A 22,148-nucleotide genomic window follows, 5' to 3' on the forward strand; every position below is an offset into this window, starting at 1 on the left:
AACGCAGGGGAGAGGAACCGCATGGGCAAGTGTACGCAGAGGAGCAGATGGAAGAGGTGGGCGCTCTGACACTGTCAGGGCAAGCATTGCAGAAGGAGGGAGAGTTCAAAGAAGGATGGGGGAAAAAAAAATTCTCCTTCCAGTGCGTGAGATCAAATATCATAGAGCAAGGGTAGGTCTGGGACTTTTCAATGGGAGGAGGAAGCCTTGAGCTAAAATCTGTGCTCCCATTTCCTAGTCCACTGCCCAAAGACTCTTGGCAAGAAGCAATACCAAGTGTGAAACACTGGCCTTAGTGGATATCAGTTCAGCAAACCCCAAATTCAAACAAACACCAAATCACAGCCCTGGGGATGGCCCGTTTCCCTGCTTGTTTCCTACTCCTCCCATGCCTTGCCTCATGCTAAACATGGGTTTAACCTTCAGAAAAAGACACTGACTAAACAACACACTGCTGTTACCTGCCCTGACATCCCTTCCCTTCAGCCCCCTCACTTCAGTGCAGCACGGGGCGTAAGTCATCTCTCCAAATCCAGGTGTGAAGCTCAGATGAACGCTCTCAGGACCCCAGTAACTGCAGTGAGTAGATTTCCACTGCCTGTAATGGGCGAGCTGTGCTCCAGGACTCCCTAATACTTCCCCAAAGCCCCGTGGATGCACAGTCAGAGACCTAAAGACAGACCTATAACGTGCTACAGAAAAATAACAGGCGTTGCAAGCGTCTCATGTCCTGCCATAACAGGACTCTTTGGCAAGTATTTTAGAGTGAATGAGTCTCTCTGTTGCATCTAGACCCCTAACTCTGTTCCTGTCCAAAACTGGTGTGCACTTTTTCCTTGGACAGTGCCCAATCTGAAGAGTTAGTGTTTTCCACACAAAAATGCCTGGTTGGGAAACTTCCAAGAAGTTCTATTTTTGATTCAATGAAGAATGGCAGCTTTCCATGGAATTTACTTTTCTTTCTTCCCCCCCCCCCCCCCCCCCCCCCCCCCCCAGTCTCCCACCCTCCCAACAAGATTGCTCAAAAATCTGTAAATTTTCATTTGGAAATACTACCAGGGGGCCTTAGGGATGTCAGAGTTCAATTGTCTTGGTCTGCAGGAGGCTGGATGGTTTCTGTAGTCATCCTTTCTAACTTGGAAAAACTACAGTTTTATTTTTTTTTTTTCCTTCTTTACCTTTTCATTGCTCTGTTTTTCCCTTCTCCTGAAGACAGCATAGCCGAGGCTCTGCCATAGCTTTCTGAAAACTCTCACATTGTTTTAACATCATGTTCCCGAGGCCATATGGTCACTTGCGACCAGGAAAGATTAGGAGAGGAGTCAGAGCTGTGAGGAAACTGATGGAAGCCACTCCATGTCAGAGGAAAGATCTGCTGATGTGTGGTTGCCCGAGAGCTGGAGACACAGAACTCGCAGGATGCCTTTTATCCTCCTGCATCCGAGGTTCACCTACTTCTGTACACAAGCTGTCCCACAGCCTGCAAACCACGTCCTAAATAGCTGAGATTTGCAAGAGCATGCCGGCTCCTCACTGGCTCCCACGTTCTGATTCATTTCTAGTCCCATTCTCCGTCTCCAGAGTCCTCGGTGAACAAGAACTGAGCTTCTTCCAAGTCGTAATGATCCTCACTTGTTCGCTCTCTCACAAACAGAATCCCTTTGGCCAGCAGCCAGGACTGCAATAAGGGCCAGGCACATACAAGGGCAGCTTAGAAGTACCTCAGCTTTGGGAAATCCTGCTGGGCTGTAAAAGCTGCCCACAAACCCAAATCATATCAAGCAAGGCCTGTCTGATAATTCTTTGGCATAATCCCCAAACTCGCTGAACAGCTTTTCCATACTAAGTATTTCCAGGTGGGTTATTAGGTCCTGTATCCCTTCCATCTTGTATCCTCTTGTGGTTGAGAAAGGCATTCCTTAGAGCAAGCTATTTAAAAAAAAAAAAAAAAAAAAAAAAAAGGAAAACAAATATCTTCCTTTACATTTCTGGTTCCTGCAAACCAGAAGAATACTTTGCAAGACACAACCTCCTCCTGCCCTAACAAATAGCATAGAGGTCTCATCTCTCCCCAGTGCCTGTAAAAACCTTCAGTTAGGGTGATAATTGCTATTTGCACAGGGAGGTTGATAGTGGTACAACCACCAGTGCCCACACTGATGTTAGCACAAGGCATGCTCCGTTAAAACTAGCATTTTTATTTATTTTTTTTTATAGCGGTATCACTGTAGCCACATTTGGGGCTGTGCTTCTTTAATCGTGCCAGAGTAGTTAAAAGGAAACAGCTGAGCAGAGCGTGTCCTGCAGTGCCTGCTGGCAGAGCCCTGCAGCTCAGGGCTCCGAGGAGGCAGGATCCTGGACCTGGGCAGCCCATCTACCTCAGGGTGCAAACGCTTCTCTTGTTTTCCTAGTGTTTCCATGTGTGCACACAGGATACATCAGCAAAGCCCGGCTTTGCCAGGAAAAGCTGCATCCCTGTGAGGACCTCTCTGCTGCTGTAATTTTGATCGCTTTCTGCTGGGGAAGGCTGCTGTGCAGGGAGAGAGGCAGGTGGGGGGGGTGCTGATTATTTTTGTTCATTGTGAAAATCCATGTCTACTGTGGATGGGATTACTGGAAATGGACCCCCAGCGTAAGACTTGCAGATCTGTAGGTACTGTGTGAGAGAACTGGGTAAGGAAATGACAGGGGTTTTCGTTTGGAAATCATCGATGCAACAAACTGGTAGTGATGCTGATCTGAGCCTTTGGGGTCTCTGCCACCACAGAAAACGAAGAGAGGTGGAAACAGCACAGTGCAAAAACCCAAAAGGTTTCTGTGAGTTAAAACACGCTGTTTCACTCTGAGAAACTTTCAGGCAAGATGATTTTGAAAGTAGACGTGTCTCTGGGGAAAAAAAAAAAATACCCAACCATGACTGGTAAGATCTGACCAGGCAGCGTGTGGTTGGGTTGGAAGCAGCCCTGCTGGTGAGGCCTGACTCCCCAGGGAGCCCTGCCTTGCCACGAGGACACGAATGCTGGCTGGGATTTCTTCCATACCACCTCTTGAAAGAGGTGATGGTGATGGGAGCCCGGTCCCACCTCAGCCACCCCATGCTGGTGGTTGCAGGGAGGTCAAACAGGCCGCAGCCCTGTGCAGAGTGTTGGTGTGACTCCCCATCCTCCCCACACCCTTCCTGCCAGCATCTCCTCCCCATGCCGGGATCCTGACACCTCCCATTCCTGAGATCTTCTTCTTTATTCCCCCCACAGACATCCCTGGCCTGTTCCTGCTGGTTTCTGGCCAGCTGTGCTGAGCACCGTGGCCTGCCACCATGTCGGGTGCTGGGCCAGCGCTCCTGCTTTTAACCCACTCCATCTCCCCTCAGGTGGTGAGACCTGGTGAGACCATACCAAAGCTGGTCTGGGTGGCAGAAGAACCCAGAGTCTGTGGGGCCAAGCAAAAACTGCAGCTCCAACAGCCCTGGCAGGGCCTGAAGAGCCCCCACGCTGCTGCTGGAGAGCAAAAGCAAGGCAGGAGGTGCTGCAAAGACATCTTCCCTCCCAGCGAGCAGCAGAAAGCTCCACCCAAGTTTCACTCCTCACTCCCATTTTAAATTAAAAAAAAAAAAAAAAAAAAAAAAAAAAAAAAAAAAGCAGCACTTGCTGTTGTGCGTTGCCCGTGCTACCATGTGATCCAGGCATGTGATTAAGTTGTTGATACTTGCTTTTTTTATATATTTTTTTAATAGGATCAAATTCGTAGTCGCTGTAGAAGCCTGTGCAACTTGTCAGAGCAATTCTCTACCCTGGCAAGTTACACAAGCTGTGGAGCTTCTCCCTGCCCCAGGGTATCCTACCCATCTCTGCCTTCTCCCTTCACGGATGACTCCTCCTCGGTGTCCTCTTTGCAAAGGCATCAGCTATGGCTGTTTTTAGGAAAACAGGCAAAATTCCTTTTAAGCTGCACTGTGGAGCATGGTGAGACGCCTCGGTGATGAGGCAGTAGTTTCTTCCAGCCTTTCCTCCCGTTGGAAGTAAATAAAAAGGGAGGATGAGTTTCAGCTGGAGGAAAAAAAAAATATAATAATAAAAAAAGGGACTGCTTGCCAGCCTTGTAACATGCTCTGTGTGTTTGATTTCCTCTCGCAGGCTGCACAGATCTGCCTGTGCAGATCTGTTTAGTCATGTTGCAGGGACTGGATGGGGCTGTTTGGCGGTGTTTGTTCCCAGCTCTCCTGAAGGATCAGATGTTACCCATGCTGGGTTGCCATCACCTCCGAGCTGGGCCCCTTCCCTCCCTCCTGGTTTGCTTATTATCAACCCAGTCTGCAGCGAGGGCTCCAGAGGATGAAGAGGGGCATGCAGAGATTTTTTTTAGCAGGTTTTAGCAAGAGGATGTCCTTTTCCTGCAGGACTAGAAACAGCCGTGGGCCTATGCTGGGAGTCTTTCTGTGACCGGTCTACGTGCAGTGGGCCAAATCCCAGTCTGGTTTTCAGGTCTCAGTGGTTCCAGTGGGTGAGGAAGCACTGGGAGTGTGAAATGCCAGTGCTTACCTTTGTGATGGTCATCACCCACCACCTCTGTGGGTTATTGAGGCAGAAAATGAAAGGTATGGTGTGAACGCCACTGATCTCCCCAGCTTGTACCGCATGCTTCCAAGAGATGCACCACACGCCCTTCCCAGGATTTGATTTTAATTACAGACGAGCTTTTTGTTCATGGGAAGAGGTGCCAATCCTTCTTATGGGGTTTAACTGCTCATACACTTGATCCTAGCAGCCTGGGGAGGCCTCTCTGCTCTTTCTCCAGGGCTCTCTGTTGTTAGCTTGCTGTTGGTGCTTGTACCTGCCGACACCACCTCCCTTCGGAGATGCTGCTGTGTTGTTTTAACTAGAAATCGGGTGTAACAGTTGTACAGCGATTGTGATCTCTATCTCCCCTGTACTGGAAATGTGCATCCAAAGCTGCCCTGCAGGAAGCAAATGCTCACCTGAGCCTCCCACTGCTGCGTGGCTTTCACTAGGGTATTAAGGTGTGTGTTTCTCACTAGAAATAAACATACTATTTTCCTGAAGTCTAGAGGCAACAGTGGACAAAGTGCTTGCTTTTCCTCTTCTCCTGTTTCCCATTTTCTTTATTTTGCTACAATATCTTCTCCCTGCTTAGAAAGGTATCTTTTTGATCTCAACCACCCATCATCACCTCTTTTCATACTGCCTGGATTTGAACCAGACAGTCACAGGCTCTCCAACTCATTGCAAACTTCCTGAGTTGCCCTAACCTTTGTTTAAAAAAAAAAATAATAATAAAAATAAAAAAATCTGGTGTTAATGCTTTTCTCTTAAAAAAAAAAAAAAAAAAAAAAAAAAACTATTTAAAAACAACAACAAAACTAAGCTGATGCTTAGAAAAGCCATGTGGTTTTTATTTCTATGCTTAAGTAGGACTTGAGGTGGATCATGCGAAATATCTCTATTTCTAGGTAGACTAGTTTTGCTGTGTTTTGGCCTATCTTTTCCTCATGGCCTGTGTGAGGACCCAGTTTCTTCTCTGGGCCCTAGAGCTCTTTTCTACGTCAGGTTTGCCTGAAACTCCTTCTCTCCTGAGGATCTCAGGCAGTTCATGCCTGTTTTGCAGCTGAGGCCTTGTGTTTCTGCCCGATAATGGACTCCCTGCCCCGTTGGTTTTGTTCTGCTGAACAGGAGCCTGCTAATTTTTTAAATCTTATTCCCGTGTTTGTGGAAGACTGTTTTGCCAGATCACCAACCCTTCAGCCTGGAAATGCTGATTATCTGTGTCACTAAACAATGATCCAGATAGCATTCAGCGTGTCGTTCTCAGCAGCAGTCAGCATCATTCCTGGGTTTTCTCGGATCAGTACAGCTTCTTGTTGCGTGCTGAAAATGACTTTCTGCTCTTAACAGCTATCGTTCTTCTCAAAACTCTTCTTTTTCCTTAGTGATACCAGCAGGAAACACGTTTATGATGGCAGATATAAATATGAATAACAGACCACCCGCTTTCTAAATTTCAACTTGTTTTCTGCTTTTCACATAAAAAAAAAAAAAAAAATCTAAAATATTTTGAGAAAGTCTGTCATTTTCTGAGAACCTCTATTAAAAAATATTTTAAAGTTCCTTTCTTTTCTCCCTGCCAGTATTCTCCACTCTCCAGAAAATATATTTCTATGTGAAAAGTTATGGAGACTCCTGAGTTAGGGAAGGGAGAAGAGCTGAAGATGTTGTGGCCATCACAACCGACCCAAAGCTGTTAGCAGAGGTTGCGGTTTTGCTAGCCCAGAGCTTTGCTGTGTGGAGCCTTCAGCTGCACTGAGACAAGCTGCTGCTTTAGAGACAAGCTTCCAGAGGCTAAACAGCAAGTCTGTTGCAATAACTCTGTTGATCAAATAAAATTTCTGTTCGCAGTGCAGAGCCAAAAACAGTTTTTGATTGCAGCCTTGAGGGGTGTTTCTTGGCTCGTGCTCGATGTTTTAAGCAATGCACAGCTCTACAAGTCATTACCAATGTTTAAGATCTCTTCCTTCTTACTATTATCCTCAGAGATGTGGAATGAAGACTATTTACCGTTCCCTCATAGTTCATTATGATTATTAAACCATAAGAATGAGGACATGTGCATGAGAGTTGGATATATCAGGCCTGTTCTGGCTCTGTCAACATTATTTTCCCTAAAAAGAGAGTATATTTAGAAATATGGCTAAGCTTTCCTTTTATCATTTTATCCTTGTAACTGTGCTTGTATACAAAGATTTCACAATGCCATGTTATATATGCAGTGTTTGCTGAAGCAGTAATACACGGTCTCTCATTACGACGTTACCAAGGCACTCAAACAAGTCCCTTCATTAATAATCCCTTGCCTTATACCTTCAGAATCCACAGTCTGATCTCACCTCTGCTTGCTATCTCATCTGCCTTCCCCTCTGCGTTAGATATAAAGCTATTTTAATTTTCCCACCTGCCCCCCTTGCCCTGCCAGCTCCTTTAAGATGGGTCCTCAGAACGCCCCAGTGCACTAAGGACCAGCTGAGACCCCAGAGAGATGGGATGATATAGGCACTGCAGTGGCATACAGAGGTACTAAAGAGGGTAGGAAGGGGAGTATATTTGCATTAAGATGGATTGCATGGCAGCAAAAAGGTCAAAGCTTGTTGAGCCAGGCCTTGACCAATCTGGCTGCAGTGACCCTGGCTCCAGGCAGCTCGGGCTTTGCAGGCCATGTTCACTTGGTGCAGTGTAGGTACGTCTTGAAGTCCTTCGTGGCTTTCTAGTTAAATATTAATAAGACATCTACATAGCCTGCGTGCGCTGTCATGCTACATGATTTTTCTCCTGAAAAGCAAGATTTTTTTTCTGCTCTGAAGAATGTGCTTGTTTGCCAGACACACTGGTTTGTACCTTCTCTCCATTCTAGATGTCTTGTATCCTCTGCCAGAGAGCAACCTTCCAGTACCTAAAAGGGGTACTACAGGAAAGCTGGAGAGGGACTTTCTGCAGGGGCGTATAGCAATAAGACAAGGGATAACCGTCCTAAACTAAAAGAGGGTGGATTTAGACTCAGTTTAGGGAAGAAATTCTTCCCTCAGAGGGTGGTGAGGCCCTGGCACAGGCTGCCCAGAGAAGCTGTGGATGCCCCATCCCTGGAGGTGCTCAAGGCCAGGCTGGATGGGGCTTTGGGCAACCTGGTGTGGTGGGAGGTGTCCCTGCCCATGGCAGGGGGTTGGAATTAGACAATCTTTAAGGTCCCTTCCAACCCAAATTCTTCTGTGATTCCGTGCTTCCATGATTCCCTGCTTCTAGATCATTGTGACACAACATTGGAGCCTGCAGGACCAGGGATTATCTCATGCCTTGCTCATGCAGCACCTACACAAATGAGGTTTTAATCTAGACACACATCCCTAGTGCATACTATGTAATAAATTGGTGAATGAAAATGGATAAACCGGGAACACAGCTCATTATGGAAATAGTACCTAATATGGGAACAATTCCGAACTCCTCAAGATTTCTGTGCTCCTTTCTGCTTTGCTCCAAGCATTTGAAAACATGCTTCGCTGCAAGATGGTTTCTGTTAGAAATGATGACATTTGCTTAATTAAATTTCAGAAATATCAAAGTGGCAGCCCTACTGGGCCGGAGTCAAGAGCGTTTGCTTCCATATTTTATGGTGCTTACACTATGTTGCTAATTGGTGGCTAGTAAGTTTGCAGTTAATATACTTAACATCACATTGCTGATGGCAAATAAAACTTAATTCTTCACTTGAGAACACTTATCGGTAAATATACACTGTTACATCCTAGTTATGCTATGCTAGTGAGAGAGCAGCATTAACAAATAGTTCTGTAGGAATATGGATGGCTTAATAACAACGCATTTTGTCTTAGTAATTCTGCTAACTAGGTTAATGTTGAAATATTATAATTTTCACCATTCCAGGACCCAGCAGTCAATGTTTATAACCAGGATCGTGCTGCATTGGACTCTGAACAAGGAACAAAACATGCATGCTCCAAGGAGTTTTGACTGTAAGAAATAATGGGTGGATATAGGCAGGCAGTGGTACTAGGAGCAGGTAGAGCCAAATGTAATATTTATATGCTCACTCGAGCTTTTCCTAGTAGCATTTGCATTCTGACCTATCCACTGCTTTAAAAAACAATATCCAAGGTCTTCTCTGCAGGTAGGTCATGACTGAGCTGCCTTTTAAGCAGTAGCAGATGTTCAGATACCGTTAAGACCATGTAGAGCTGCATGTACATACAAAACGTTGTCAGTTCCCAGCAGTGGGTCCTAAAAGCCTGCATACAACCCAGTCCATGTAGCAGCTCCCCCCAGCTCTCTCCCCGGTCACCCTGCCAGCTGACAATGCAGTACACGCAGGTATTGTGGCTGCTCTGTGTCATCCTTCTCCTGCTGAGCTCTAGTTTGGGGTGACAGGAGTAGCACAGGCACCCGGACCGCTGGGATGCTCTCGGGAAACCCTGAGGCACTGCTTTTGTGACAAGTTCTTCCCTTTGAGGTTTGAATCTGGCCTTGAGGGCACCTCAGAGCCCTGGGAGGCATACTGAGGGCAGCACTGGGGCAGCATATACGTGTGCTTTCAATTCAATAAGGAATTCAGAAGGCAAAAGTAAAGCTTTTGGTCAAGGAAACAGCACTTAGTGGGCAAATACTTAAAACCGGAGAGGACAGATAGGCAAGTAACCCAGATGCATAAAACCAGACAAAGCAAGTTGTGCATAAATGGTCTATATAACTGTTTACACAGTCCAAAAGAAAGAGAAAATCCAAAATATTTTTTTCCTGCTTGAAAACAGAGGACATGGGCACTATTTTTTGTCCTTTTCATTAGTGTTGTGTAGCCTACTGCTGGTGGTGACACGGCCTGTGCCTGTGGTGCTTTGGGGTGTAGGGCTCCCCACATTTTACAAGCACTTCCAGCAGCCATCTAACCATTCCTGCAGTCTCTGTCAGGTGCATCAGGAGAAGCGTAACAACCACAGGCACCCGCTCATTTGCCTTCCTTCTCTTCTGCCCTTCTCCCTGTATCAAAAGCACCAACTCCTCCACTGCCCTGGAGCAGTCAGTCATTAACAAACTCGCTCCTGCCAGGGTGCTTCTCAAGCCAGTGCAGTCAAAGATATTTCTGGGAAAGACAGAAGACAAGTTAGATTTTCAGCTGCTGCAGAAAGGGAAAGAATAACCATTAATATATATATATATATATATATATATTTACCCACTACCCACAAGGGGTAGTGCTGTAGGGCTGCAACACTGCAGATGGAAGGCTTGTCAGAAGCTCTGGCCAGTGCTGTCATGATGAGTTTACTCTGCACATAGGTTCTCCTTGGCAGGGGACATCCAGAGGATGCAAGGGGCTAGCAAACATTACAGATTTTGGAGCGTGGAGTTGCTAATCTCTGGCTAAGGATACCCAAGGGCCAGAGAGAGCAATTGTTTCAGACAGCCAGAGGATGCTTCATGGTCCCACTGCTCGCAGAAAGGGAGCTCGCTGAAGTGCCTGTGGAGTGGTGTGCATGGGTACGCGGTGGTGGAAGCAGCGATGCAGTCCCTGCGGCCAGGAACCTCGAGTGAAGAGAAGCTGCTCCAAGGAGGCAAGGTGTGGGTTAGCTGACGACAAGCAGAAATCCCTGACACTGCAGCGATTGCCTCCTGCCCTGGGATCTCTCTTCTTCGACCATTTACCTCTGAGTGAGGGAACTGGACTGTCAACACTCATGGCCAGACCGTGTTCACAGGACTGCCAGACACATTTCCCAGGCAGAGGGGGTGTTGGAGGGGAGCACAACACGCTGCTTCTGGCCATGGAAGGGGGAAGCAACGTGCAGGAGGGGCTCAGCTTTCTTAACTTTCACTGTTAGTTCCTTGGCAGCCCTCAGCTTAATAAACCAGCAGAGGAAACCTTGCTTGATTTTTTCCCCCTCTATACATTGATAATGACACCCATTTTAAATTAGAAAGGTAGAGGAGTATGCCAAGAAAAAAAAAAAAAGTCTTCATCTTACTTCTCACTTGTGTCATGATGTCCTCCTCATTCTCATTGTGGAGCTCAGAGCTGCTGTTTTGGGGATTCCATGATGTACCTTGCAGGTAGTCCACGGTTAGGATGGGATGTGTGGTCATCACCACCTCTGATAGCACAGTCCTAGAGAAGGAACAGAAGAAGTTGGAGAATATTTGTGCTACTGGACAGCATAGTGGTACAACAGCCAGAGGTCCACTGCTTTGACTTGGTGCTGCTTTCCACCCAGCTGGTACCCCTGAGCTTTTGTCACAGGCTGGTTATCACAGAGCTGTGCACACAGTCATTTATCCTCTTGAGGTTTAGAGATCCTCTTGTTCTAGATGAAAGCATGGGATTTCAGATTGTGCATGTGCATATCTCCTGTGTATCTACATTTGTCCTCCTGGAGCCCAAACTAACCTGGTGGAGTCCAAAATTGTGGCCATCATGGCACCATGCAAAATGTGGGATCTCCCTCAGAACTGGTACTTCCATTTCTCCGAAATGTTTTCTGAATAGTGTTACGGGATTTTCAGATCCTTAGCTAACATAAAAGGATATGGATCCATGTAGCCGAACAGCACTCAGCTTCTTCAAACTAGGAAAACCACAAAATCACAGAAATTTTGGTTGGAAGGGACCTCTGAAGGTCTCAGGATTGTTCAGGCTCAGCACAGGACCGTCGCACTAGGTCAGGTCAGCCTTGGCCTTGTCTAACCAGGTCTTGGGAGCCACCAAGGATGGAGAGCCCCTGTCCATTCTGACCCTCCAAGCTCCATCCTGGTTTTGTTGCCCCTCACATCAGGTGTCAGTGTGTGTCACTCCTGTGGCTCCATGAGGCGGGTGTGATTTACAGGAGGCTGTCAACCATTCGTCTCCCCCGTCTTTGGATTACACCCAGCCCTCAGCCTCTGCTCCTGGCTTGTGAGGCCTATGCTTCAACCACCTTGCTACCCCTCTTCTTCCTCGATCTGTGGGGCCCAGAGGAGCCCAGCGTGTCACCCATGGCCTCCCTGGCATGGAGCTGAGGGGAATTAATAGCTCCCCTTGGCCTGCCAGCTACGTGCCTCCCGGTGTGGCCCACCAGGCTCTTTGGCCTCGTTGCGATCCAGCACACCCTGGGCTCCGGCAAGGTGTGACCCGCAGTCTGTAGCAACATGAACGGGAGCAGAGGTTTTGCTGGCTGCACTTGAGATAGTACAGTGAGCAAGCAGTTTCAAAATCCAATTTCATAGGCAGAGAGATTACATTAATCTCCCTTAATAGCTAAACAATTCAGTTTTCAAGATAGGACAAAGCATGGGATATTCTTGACAAAACTGGCGCTTCAAAGCTGCCTACATCAGATTTAAACTCCTAACTCCTAAGCTCCCAATGATAGAACCGATTGTATCTTTTCAGAGAGTAGCACCGAAAACTTGTGTTTAATCTCCCCTTTTTGAAACACGCCGTAGCTGCCTGGGCTTGCCTGTTGGGAAGCAAATGTAGATTGACTTTGCCTTCAAATACCATATGAGGAAACTCATTCAGCCCTCACCAAGTGATCTCTGGGGCCTGTGGAATGATAAAAGCTTAAGTTATCAAAGTATCTGTAAACTGCCTTCTGATTTCTAGCTCGAGCACCTCCCTGAATCTGGACCCTTTGATTTAAGGTGGCTGCTTTCCTTCACCGTGTCTCAACAGGCAGAAAAGGGCATAGCATTAATTCCTGTTGGCTCAGTTGCATTAGCTCAACGCGGTGGAAAAGCCCTCCTCAGCTCCACAAATGTAGGACTGGATCTGGATCTGCATTACAAACTTCTGTCCGTGTAGAAACTACCTTACAATCCCCAGGGACGTTCCCGTACCACCAGAAATCTCGGTGTCAAAGTGCTTTTGTTGCTGGCCCTATTCGGATCGGAGAACAAACATTAGCTGTCCTGGAGAAAACGTCGATTTTTGGGACGGACTGCACGTTTGCAGAGAATCTGCAGGTTTTTGTGGTCTAGGCAGATCCATTTCAGGCTGTTTTCCAGTGTTTGTGCTGTGATTTAGGGCTCTGACAAATGAGCTCCAGCAAATCATAGCGAGGTGACTGAAGAGGCAACCAGCCCAGCTGTTTATGACTGTTCCGCTGGCAAGGATTTCTGTCCCTGCAGCAGACTTGGCAGAAGGCGACATATGTCCAGGGCAGAGCTGCTCCAAATTGTGTTTTAGCTGAAATCTCCAAGGAGGTGAGATCAGACCATCCAGAAGTCTGTGAACTGGAGATACGGAGATGTTCTCCCTAATGCTCTGCGCCCATCAAGGCCAGCACCACTGCCACGCCGTCTGTCCTCACAGCTTCTGTCCCGTGTTCCTGTCCCCTCCGTGCACCAGAAATGGCAGCCGGCTGACCCTTTCGGCAGGTGATTCGGGGATTTCAGCCAGCCAAATGAACTCTTCACTCATCTAGCAGGAGAGTGTGGGGCTAAAACACCAGCAGCTCCTAGCAGCTGAGACAAGCACGATGCCTCTCTCCCAGGCAATGCTACAAGTGTCCTGGTGGAGTGGCATCAAGCAACAGCAGGTGATAACGTGTTCATCTTCAACCAGATGCTAATCGGAGGCCAGAGGCTTCTTCTCGTGCTTCTGTACAGCCAACTAGCAGGACCTCTGATGTCAGGGAAATTGCCCCTTCCCCTTCAGCTGTAATTCCTGCAGGTGGCCTGGCCATCATAAAATGATTAAGGTTGGACAAGCCCTCCAAGATCACCTGGTCCAACCATCCCCTACCACCAATGTCACCCACCAAACCATGTCCCCAGGCACCATGTCCAACCTCTCCTTGAACACCCCCAGGGATGGTGACTCCACCACCTCCCTGAGCAACCCGTCCCAGTGCCTGACTGCTCTTTCTGAGCAGAAATGTCTCCTCATTTCCAACCTGAGCCTCCCCTGGTGCAACTTGAGGCCATTCCCTCTGGTCCTGTCACTGGTTACCTGTGAGAAGAGGCTGATCCCCAGCTCCCCACACCTTCTTTTCAGGTGTTTATTGCAGAGAGCAATGAAGTCTCCCCTGAGCCTCCTCTGCTCCAGACTAAACACCCCCAGCTCTCTCAGCCGCTTCTCATAGCACTCGTGCTCCAGGCCCTTCACCAGCTCCGTAGCCCTTCTCTGGACATCAACAACCATTAGAGGTCCTCTCCACCCTCGGGTGACCCAGAGGGCAGCTGGCCAGAGCCTGCCCTTGCAGCCCGGGGCAGCAGCAGACAGGAGCCGCTGCAGCAGCGAGTCGGGACCGGCTGTGATCTGAGCGTCATTCCCAGGCTGAAACACAGGAGAGTTTTTCTCTCCAGGTCCCATGACTAACATGGAAATAAACCGGGAAAAGGACTGAGCCTTAAATATACAACGAGCTCTTCCCCACCCATTACCACCTAACCGATAAGCTGTTCCAGGCTATCTTGTTTATGTTTAAGAGCGTTTGATACCTCTTAGCATTCGTGTTTGCCTTGAAGCTACAGGCAGCTATGTGCTGTAGTGTGCTAAATATTTGTGCAGTAAGTACAAACAGATGTTTGAAGATCTGCTTTGAAGCAAATCTTTGCCCTCTAGATTCTCTCCCAAGACTCTTCAGGAACAGTACACATCGATATATTCAGAGCAAAGCCTTGAAGGGCAGGGAGAGAGGAAACGCACAGGAATAGCCAGTAGTGGAGGAGGAACACATCCTCACATCTCTACACATAAATCCTCCTCAGCAACAGTTTGGACATCAGAGATTTCATAAACAATTCATTTGCAGGGCCTCATTCCTACAAAGCAATCTCTGCTGTGTGCAAGGCTTCCAGGCTTGTTTGGGCTCACTAGCCAGATCCTTGTCACCCTCAAGAGCTATTGCCTGCAACCTAAATAATCTCACTAAAGTCAAAAATCCCGGAGCGAGCAGAGAAAGCAAAACCTGGCCTCTTTGCCCCGATTTTCAGCCCTTCTGCAGGATACCCCAGGTGAAGTAGCTGAACAGCCTCTGCCCCAGGCAGCTCCCAGCTCGTGTCGGGATGGAGCAGGGGAGCCAAGAGGGGAAAGGTAACGCAGAACCAGCCAGGACTGCGCGGTGGTTGCTGCGTGGGAGGTTGTGCTGAGGGCTCCCAAATGACTCTAACCGCTGCTTTATGGCTTTGCTTTTGTTTCTCCTTTTCTCACGTTTTCGGGGAGAAGAGGGCGTGTCTGCAGGCTCAGGTGTTAGCCTGCGATGTCGATGAGCTACGGCCAGGTTTCTGCTCTGCCAGCGACTCCCTTGGGCAAGCTGCTCAAATTGCCTCAGCCTTTTGCCCCTTGTTCTTGAAGTAAGAATAACACTTCCATACCCCCAGGGCACACGAGATGAATACTTCAAAGACGGGGAGGCCTTCAGATACGGCACTGGAGAGAGCCCTACGAGGCCCCGAGTAGGTTCACTCTGCACTACCTTTTGGCTGTATGCTTTGGACAGCAGAAGGGATGCTTCAGGGCACTTAGAGCAGCTGGCTTTAAGATGCAAAGAAATGTTTGGCTGGAGCTGTACAGAGCCAATGCTTTGCTGTAAGGCTCGCTAATTCGCTTTGTAGGATTCTTTGGTCTTCGTTTCACCTGTTCTTGTATTTCTCGGTTAAAGTGTGAAAATGACTCGTAACTATACCATCCATTTTCTGCGAGGAGCTGGCCTGGCTCATCCACAGGCAGGCTTGCTGGAGTGATAACTGGGGAGGAAAAAGGGGGAAAAAAGGAGTGTGGCATTACAGGGATGCGAACCTATAAAGGTGCTGTCTCTCCCCTCTCCTTACCTTTGTTTTGTTCTTTTTTCTAGTTGCCTACTTGCAAAAAAAAGAGGTCTAGTGGCTAAGCTATTTCTCAGGATGCTGCCTTGGTTTGCAGAGAGAGTCTTCTTTGGTGTAGGTCCCTGAAACAGAGTCCTCGGGGTAGGAGGCAGCAAAGTGCAAAGGCAGGAAGAGGAGCAGAGCACCGGAGCTGGCAAGGAGCCCATCCTCGTCTGCAGCACGACGCTGTCAGACTGACTCAGCTGTAACGTGAAGCTGCATCTTCCTGCTGCCTGGGCCGGTCATTTTGTCATCTTGTGCCCCTATACAAGAGAGCAGCGTTTTCTTCCTTCGTGGTAGAAAGGTGCCCTTTTGGGGGACAGCTCTGTGACTTCGTTCTCAGCTGACTTCCTTGAGGTGGCAATGAAATCCGTGGTGCTGTGTTTTCCCTTGTCTTCTGGCATCTGCAGCCCCAGTGGTCTTGGGATCGAGATTTTTCCTTTTAAAAAGGGATGGGTGTGCTCACCTCTTTATTTGTGGGTTGGGGGAAGGGTCCGTGGTGGTGATCTGGTTCTGTGAATCTGCTTCAGCCAAGTAAAAGGTAGGGGGAAAGAGCAACAGCCCCAAAACCTTAAACAAAGGAAGAGAAGGAAGGAACTAAGCAAAATGAATCCTCACATCCAATCTCCTGTTTCACCAGGAGAATGGAAACCTTGCTGAGGGAGCTGGTACCTGCTGCCAGCCTTAGCCATTCTGTGCTTTGTTTTGGAAAGAGAGGCCAAGCTGTATGAGGAATTACCACCTGCTCAATTTTAAGTTGAAACAAATAAACAGAGCTGTTTTTTACCCTTAATTTCCTGCTCGGTGCCAGTTTTTCCGGGCCAAGAAAAATCTTTTCTTTCGTGAGAAGCTCTGCGAGTGGCTGTGCCTGGGGAGGCAGCTTCGCCCCCTGCCCACCTCCACAGCAACCAGCGAAGTGAAGCAAAGCTCCCGCAGCCAGCGAGCCCAAATCCCCACAGGTTTGTCCCTCCGGCTCTGCCATCAGAAGGCCAAACACTCTCTGGCATGTGCTGTGCTGATGTGACAAGGCTTGGCCACAAGGTCAGCAAGTTTGGCTCATTTCTGTGCCATCACTGCTAGCCCGGTACACACGGTATTTTTTTGTGATGCTCCAGCTTCCTCCCAGGCCGGTGCCAGCAATTTGGTCCTGTTTGATAAACCACCATTCAGCCGTGGCATGGAGCTGTGGTCCTAATGGCCTGTGTTAATTAAAAATCTAATGGCCCTTTCTCGGGAGAAAGTTCGTTAGTTCCAGTGTTTTCCTAAGGTAATTATATCGAGCCGGCCTCTCGCCCTCCCCCGCGGTTTCGCTTACTGCTCGCTTTCTCTAAGCTCCTGCCCCCTGCAAACTGCCTTGGTGTGCTGTGTTCCACCCCGACACCTCAAACCGGGTTGCACATTTGGTTCAGAGCATGGCAAAGGGCTGTAGGAGAGAGATGCCCTGCCTTTACTGGGATGGTGTGGACCGTTTGCAGCTCCAGTTGTGCTGCCCTGAGCGCTGAATTGCGATTGAGAAACTCCTCCTTGATGCTTCATCTCCCCTGCGTTCCGAAATAGCAAGAGATAAACAGGAAAACGGGGAGACACCTTCTGCTTTATATTGTTCGGCTCTCCAGTCAGCTCTGTCTCTGATATTAAGAACTTCCTGTTTTGTTTTAAGTCTTCTGACAGGCGAGGAGCCTCCGTTTCAGCCTGAGCTCAGAATGACTAGCGTGTTTCCAGGCTCTGGGGTACAAATTCCAGTATCCTCCTCACCTCTAGGCCAACATTTTAGAGCTGGAAGTCAAACCGATGAAAATCAGGTGCTTGAATCAGCAGTTGGTTGCCAAAGCACTAATGACCCGACTTTCACAATGGGTGAACACCTGCAGACCCTGTAGCACTCGTGGGACTCGGGAGGGCAGGTCCTGCAGAAATGAGATCAATTTTGTGCAGGAGCTCAAACAAGGACCCAAATTTAAGCTTGTATCGAAGGATGTGCTCAGAAACAAGAAACAGAAAAGAGGATCTGGAAAAAAAAATGTGGAGAAAGGTGCATTTGTGTAATATCACTTTTGTAAGATGCTTGTGAAATGTTCTGCACGGTGCATTGCGTCATTTTTCACATGCACTTAAATCAGTAAGACTCTTTCTTTTCCAGGTCTCTGATAACTTTCCCTGTGAACTGAACCATCTCCTTCGGATGGTATGCTGGAGAAGTAGAGTCCCTCTGCGTGCTTACCTCATGCCTACTGCCCCTGGCTGCTGCTCTGCCTTCCTGGGAACCATCTCCCGATCGTGGTGTGCGACAGTTCAGCTTGGACTTACCAATTCTGTGAGAGTTAAAAATTAAACCAGCTGATCAAGATCTGAAGCAGCACTGGATTTAAGAGAGTAGCAAGTGGTCCAGCCTGGAGTTAATTCATTATAAATTTCTCTAGAAGAGCTTGTCAAAAGGAAACGTGAAGCAGCTGGAAAGAAACATCCTTACAGCGAATGCCAAAGTCATTTGCATCCAGCGGACTGGGAGACTCAGGGCTTTGGACAGATGATGTGGGTGAAAGAAATAAAAATCTGAATACAGAGGAGAAAGCACCAGTTCCCACTGAGTGATTACAGAGGAAACGATCTTACCGCTATAGGGACCTAATTAGAGACTCAGTCTCACAATAGTCTAATAACTCCTCCAGGACGGTGAGAAACCCAAACGAGCTACAGCGGTCTGGTCAGGCCTGCAGAGTTTGGAAGCTCTGCCACATCAGAGGTAAGCTGAAATGCCAGGTTTATGTAGCAGAGGTAATGTCCAGTGTTTCTGAATCCCATAGTGTGTTCAGTGCCCACGTAGGACAAGGGCAGCAATCTCGTTGTCTGTATATTTGTTCTGACCTACAGAGTGCAGCCCTGGGCTCCCACTGCCTTGGACTGCAGCCTCCTGAAGGAATTGCTTCAAGCACCTTTTCCCAGGCAAATACATGTATAATAGTTAATTATCAACATTAACAGGTGAGATCTTCACATTTCCGTGCCTGATGTGCAGATATCTCAGGTGGTCCCTGAAGCGTCTTCTGCAGATGGGGTGTGGATCCTCAACCCTCACTCAAGACATCAGGTTTTTCTAAGCAGCAGTGAGGGTTTTCTGGATTTTAATTTAATTAATTACTTTAGCTGGTGTCACCACTGAAGGCCCTTTTCATGCGACCCTGATCCCTGCAGAGTGGTTCTGTACAGGTGCTGCTTCAGGGGAGCTCAGGGATCTCTCCATGCTGCTGCTATCGGCCCCGTCTGATCTCTGTGCAGAGATGTCCAGGGACATCGCATACAGGACACTGGTTTCGGGTCTCCTCCAGAGCCAGGAGATGGTGCAACCTGCCCACAGAGCTCTCAGCACTGCTGACATTGGGCAAGGACATTTCCATAACCAGGATAAATAAACAGATGCCTTTTCTTGCTCTAGGGAGATTATTTCTTCTGTGCCACTAGCCCGAGACTGTTTGCTTGGCTTAGCCCGTATTTTTACCATATGCAACAAGCCTTAACCACTTCATTTGAGGCTGTTATTCATTTGCAGCCAATATGAAACATTTCTGGAGTTTCTTTTTCATTTTTCTGGCTCTTGCACGTTGCTAATCTCTCCCCTTCTCTACATAGGCTCTCTTCTCTAGCATTTCAGGTCTCCTCTCCTGTAATATTTTAAATCCTTTATTGCCCGATGCTGCAGATGGAGTATTGGTTACCTTCCATCACCAGTCTGGCCGCGAGGACTTCCTTTGCTTGACAGGTTGATTACTTTGTCAGGGTGAATGTTAAGTCGAGCCTGTCTGGAGCACCTCCGTGTGTTTGCTGCCAGGCTCCAGCTGCGAGCTGGTCTCTTACCAGACATGCTGTTCCACCAGACACAGAATAAAATTAGGAGTAAAACTGAGATTTTGAGGGGCTTTTTTCCCCACTTCCCTTCCAAGGTGGACGTTGCTCCAGTTTATACCAATGGGGTTTAGATGGCCAACTCTCTAAATGCAATAAGCTAATATATGGAAAGCAAACCCAACTGATGAAATCCCATTGATAAAGAAGACTCCCAGTCCCAGCAACAGCTCAGCAAAACCCACAAATAGAAATTAGGAGTTAATAAAAATTGTACCAATTAAAACTAGGAAAGCTAATCAAGATGGGAAAGAAACTTTCTCCCCATCATATAGATCTTGGTGTCCCGGATAGCTCCCCTTACCAGATGCGGTGCACAGGGCTGGACCCAGTTATCTCCCTGCTCACCAAACGGGCTACACGCCACACCAAACCTTGCCTCCTTGTGCCAGGCACATGCTGCCCGGTTCTCCACCCCCTCAGCTTGTTCTCAGGTTCTGCTTGACCCCTACACACCACAAATTAATGGGAGTTTGTCCTTCATAGGTGGTTTTCCCTCATCTTTAGTAACCCCAAAAAAAGGGTAGCTGTAGTATTACCAGTGCCCAGTGGATGTCATCAGGGAAAAATAGCAAAAAAAAACAAATAAATTAAATGCATTTCATTGCGGTTCCTGAGGGAGAGCAGGTTACACTGTTTATGAGCTGCAAGCCAGGTCAAGAGGGTTGGATCTTCCACAGAGAAATTGCTGACATTGGCCCAAAAATGTCATTGGTAAGGTAAGGAACAGCATCCAAATCCCTCTTAATTGTTCTTAGTTGATACTTTATAGGAAGTGGCATCCAGACCACTTAAGAAATTGGGAACTAAGGGTAAATAGCACAAGGGAAACGGGGGGTGAAGGTTAGGAAACTGAGTCACGGTGCTGAGTGGGAAGTAAGTCCCAATAAGTGCTGGAGCCACACATCACCTGGGACCAGAGTGCAAACAACTCCCTTCTGCTGCTGCTGAGAGGGTGTCGCAACTTCTTGGGCAAGACACAGAAATAAAAAAGAAGGTTGGCCGACGTTACTATCTGGTGGTAGGGGAGCGTTTATTTCCCTAACCACAAGCGGCTGTGCCTGACCATTTTGGACATCTGAGCAGGCAGTTCCGAGGAAAGCTGCGTGGGCTTGGTTTTCCAAGGGGCCTGTTTCCAGTATGTGCAAACTTCATTTTTCCTCGATAGGAGAAATCCTTGTTTATACTTTTAGGAATTCATTCCTGGCATATCATAGCAGAAATTGTAAACAAAGGCACAGTGGACTGGTAAGACCGTGGGGACCAACTTTTGCTGGGCGATGCAAGGTAACCTCGCCACTGAGAACAGCTGGGATGGTGGCCAACCAAGATTAATGGCATCATTAACGTCCCCGGTTTATTTATAGGTTCAAAAACATCTCATATCTGGAAACTGAGCAGCATCACGCCTTGCAACACAGCGACTCGCAGGTCTCCTGCTTCTGTCCTGTTCCTGTGCTTTCACCCTGATTGTTGAGACTGTAAAACCTCAGGGCAGGGACTGGCTCTCATTGCACACCTACGCTATAAACCTTCTCCATTCTCTTTTTGAAGAATTCCTGAGGCCCAGGCCAGGCAGTCATCACCAGAATTACAGATTTTCTGCTTCCATTTTCAAGCTGCAAGCACTGTGGGAGGAGGATTGAAAGTCTTGTAGCTGTGGAGAGCACCTAGGTTGTGTGGGGCCCCAGTGAAGCACGCAGATATAATTAATGACTGTGGAGGTCTTCCCACAGGTGCCAAGAGCCAGAAGAGCCAGCTCAGCTCCCAGGTCCTCGAGGAAACATGTAGGACTGTCAAGAAAAGAAAGAGCACCCCGAGCATGTTGGCCCCGGAGTGGGAGTTTTCAGCTTGTGGCCTGCCTCCAGGAGCTCAGGAGAAGGTGGGTTAGAGAGGGGGCTTCTTGTCAGCAGGCAGCCACCCAAGGGATCTGCAGAGCCACAGGGGCTTGAGAGGTGGGAGGAGAACATACAAATGTCAGGAGGGACCCCTGACCTCCAGAAACACCATAAACCAGTGTGTCTCCTCGTGAAGACATGGTTTTGGAGGGCAGCCACCCTTCACCTTCCTGTTTGTGATGTATTCATCTGAGTTACACGCCTGTGTCAGTCTCTCCTTGGCCCTCTGTCTTCTGTGGGGTAAAATAAAGAGCTGGCAGAGAACTGCTCAAGCCACTGTTGTCTTCATTTCTTTGGGAAATGAGGCCACGTCAGGGCAGAGTAAAGGAGTCCAAGATACAAGAAGGGGCTGAAGGAGGATTTCTCTGCCATGGGCACTGCAGATAAAACCACAACCCTGGGATCCTCTCACTGCCAGTGTCTGGTGGGCTCAAAGCATCTCAGCCTCTTACTTTCCCCTTCTCCTCTTTCCCTCTTGGGTTCTGGGCTCCAGGTCCTCTCCATCCCCTCCTGGACAGGACCCAGCTCCCTGCTGTGAGAGGGAAGTTAGTGCTGGCTCTGTGCCTCAGTTTCCCTGTCTGACCATGACACTCAACAAGTTTTGCACAGCCCTTTGAAGGACAAAAGCAGAATTATTTCAGTCATCAAAAGACCATGACCGGGAAAGTATTTATTTCCTTGTCTGATACATGTGAGATCCCATACAATATAAAAGGCTTCAAGGAAATGCAGGTCATATGCACCATCTGAGATAAAAGGGGAAAAAAGGTAATGTTTTAACTGTGCTCCACTTATCCCAGGAAAGAGACACCTCTCACGTAGTTGTTTCTCATCTAAATTCCTGAACATCTAACTCATGCTAGCTTAGAGGAGTGAGTCTCATGGTGTGAGAGGCCATCTACATCTCTCTCAGACTGATTATATGCTTTGAAAGGTGAATATAAAAGGTGCAAGAAGGTTTTTTTTTTTTCAACATCTAAGCCACAGAGGGACA

The 22,148-nt window shown here is 48.0% G+C and overlaps 1 long non-coding RNA gene across 3 annotated transcripts in view; it reads left to right on the plus strand.

The window, feature by feature from the left end:
* LOC311430536 overlaps nucleotides 1-21,426 on the plus strand; it is a 35,788-nt gene extending 14,362 nt beyond the window's left edge. The window contains exons 1-3 of one of the 3 annotated variants that reach the window (XR_014688863.1): nucleotides 16,971-17,388; nucleotides 17,497-18,099; nucleotides 20,993-21,426. This is a non-coding gene — a long non-coding RNA (uncharacterized lncRNA). Of the gene's footprint in view, nucleotides 1-16,970; nucleotides 17,389-17,496; nucleotides 18,100-20,623 lie in introns of those variants that run through there. The other 2 variants (XR_014688861.1, XR_014688862.1) reach the window with 2 other exon arrangements.
* The last annotated feature ends 722 nt before the right edge of the window (nucleotides 21,427-22,148 follow it).

The sequence above is a fragment of the Aythya ferina genome (assembly GCF_964211825.1).
Source record: "Aythya ferina genome assembly, chromosome: 1".
NCBI lineage: Eukaryota > Metazoa > Chordata > Aves > Anseriformes > Anatidae > Aythya > Aythya ferina.